A 2497-nucleotide genomic window follows, 5' to 3' on the forward strand; every position below is an offset into this window, starting at 1 on the left:
GGGGCGGGGGGGGGACCGGCAGCGGCAGCCCTGGCTTTGCTTCACCTCCTGCCATCGCAGAGAGAAGCTGCTGCAGACAACAGCGCCCAGTGCCGCGCGGAGGCAGGATTTCCTGGGGCGCCGAGGCTGGAGGAGAGGGGGGTTTGGGTGGCACATGCTATTCCTCACCCAGTGACAGCGGGTGACACGGGCGCCAGCAAAGCCCTTCTCCCAGGGAAAGAAAGGGGAATGGAAAAGCAGCATCTCACTCCTCCGGTGCCCGAGTTGTTGGTGTCACCGTGACGGCCGCGTCCTCGCCTTGCTGGTGGCCCCTGGCTCCTCTTAGTCGAGGGCGAGTCCTAGAGCTGAGGATGCTCCGGGATAGCCTCGGGGGGAAGGCGCAGCGCTGTGCAGCAGCAGAGAGGACATCTTTCAACGTCTCCTCCACTCTCCAGTGACACAAAGGACTGATGTGAACAGAACCGCAAGACCACGGTGCTTTTGAGGCTTCCAGATACTTTTTTTTTCATTGTTTTACACCTAAAACACCATCTCTAGCCCTGGGAGCAGGCTGGGGTGCGACAACCCAGGGAGCCTCAGGACCGCTCTGTTGAGATGCTGAGGGTGGGTGGGGGACATTCAAGGTCGATGTATGCGCTGAATCGCGTGGGCAAGCCAGGGGGGGCTGAGCCCATCAGGTCCCGTTTTAACAGTGAGAGACAGTGACTGGTGCAGAAATCAAATCCCATTTTCCTCCCCAAATTAGCACGGCCAGGGATCTGCGCTGGCAGTTCCAGGGGAGCAGCCTGGTCGTGGCTCCAGCACGGCACAGCTGAGGCAGGCTATAAATTCTGCAAGACTCTTATGTAAAGGCTTTCGGGAAGGGGGTGGCAGAAACCCACTGACCTCAGAGGGTGACCCTGACATTCGTTAACCCTTCGGTTCACAGAAAGCTTCTTATTACCATCCCCAGTGCCCGTGGGGCTGGGGGAGAGAGAAAGCAGGCGTATGTCCTTCTGCCTGGCCCCGCATCCCACCCGTGGGCTGCTCCCCACTCCGGAACCCATTTCTGCACCTTCTGTTCCCAATTGTCTTTGTGCCTCTGGAGGAAAACCCCGCCAGAAGAAAGAGGAGAGTTTGGAAAAGCCCCGGTGTCACTCGGGCAGGGCAAACGCCCTCTTTCCTCCGCTCCATCGTCCCCTCTCCGCTCTCTGTGGGAAGTGGTGGTGCGGGAGCGCTCTGCAAACACTTTTCTACTTCACTGACTCACTGCATCCACTTTAAAATCCAGCCCGGAGCCATCTCTTCAACCAGGCTCCCCTTGCAAGCAGCACTTTCCTCCCGATCCTCATTACGTGCTCCAGCCTCGAGGCTGGAGGCAGTGTGCATGAAAGATGCGGCACAAATCCCCGGCGTAGCACGCAAGGAAGGTGTTTTCCCCACGTCCCAGCTTGCTTGGATTGCTTTGCTGGGCCTGAGAGGTCGGAAAGAAAGGGGCTGGGACAGCTCTGCCGGAGCCAGCGTTTCCCAGGTCAGCCGTGGGGCAGGGACAGAGCATCGTTCCCTGCCACCCACCCAGGCCAACGGCCGGAGGGGAGAACCCTCCGGTCTTTGGGGTGGCCCGGGCTGCTCCAGGCTTGCCTGTGCCACGCTGGAAGGTTTTCTGGCAAAAAGCAGGAGTTAAGGGTTAGCCTGGTACGTGATCTGCCACAGCAGCCCGCCGGCACCAGCTCTCGGTTGCTGTGTCCTCACAACGCAGAGGTTCAGGTTTGAACATGAACTAGCCGGGTTTTACATCCGTAAATCCCCCGTGTTTTATCCACAGAGGGATTTTGCTTCTCAGGAACGTGGGAAGGAAACACCGACTGGTTACGTCGGGGGGGTCGGCAACCGGGGCACCCGCCTGCAGGTTGGCAGCCCAACCGTCCCCTGCCCTGGAGGGTTGTGCGTTGGAAAGAGTTCACTTCCAGCCAAGCATTTCAATGTGCCTAATCTGCTTTAATATTCAAACCGGTGGCTTTAAAAATAAAAAAAAAAAAAAAAAAAATGCTGCCCATTTATATTCTCCTCACAGCTGTGCTTGCAGCATGGCTGGGGTATGAATGGACGCATTCCTCTTACCCACGGCTTATCTCCGCAGAGCAACCTCCGCTCTCTGACCGGCTTCGGCTTCAAAGCTTTCCACTCTCCGGGCTCGGGGCTGAAATCCGACAGTGTCAGCACAGACCCCGCTTGGAGCTCTTAATATCGTAGAGCCGAGAGTCTTCTTCTCGTCTTCCCCACCCCCAGCTCGTCCTGCCTTCGGCTCCCTCCCTCCTGGGAAGCCCCTTCCAGCCGGCAGATCCCTCCCCATCCCACCGCACATGCATGCAGCAAACTGGAGTTGCCAGCTCCGGCCTGCCGCAGCATTTGCTGCTGCTTAGAAAAAACCTCATTTACTCAATTGAAGCTTCCCTGTTGATTTAATTAATGCAAATTGAGACATGTGTTAAAACCTCCTTGTAATTACCGTAACACT

This window comes from Aptenodytes forsteri, unplaced genomic scaffold, assembly GCF_000699145.1.
Source record: "Aptenodytes forsteri isolate BGI_AS27 unplaced genomic scaffold, ASM69914v1 Scaffold321, whole genome shotgun sequence".
NCBI classification, from domain to species: Eukaryota; Metazoa; Chordata; class Aves; order Sphenisciformes; family Spheniscidae; genus Aptenodytes; species Aptenodytes forsteri.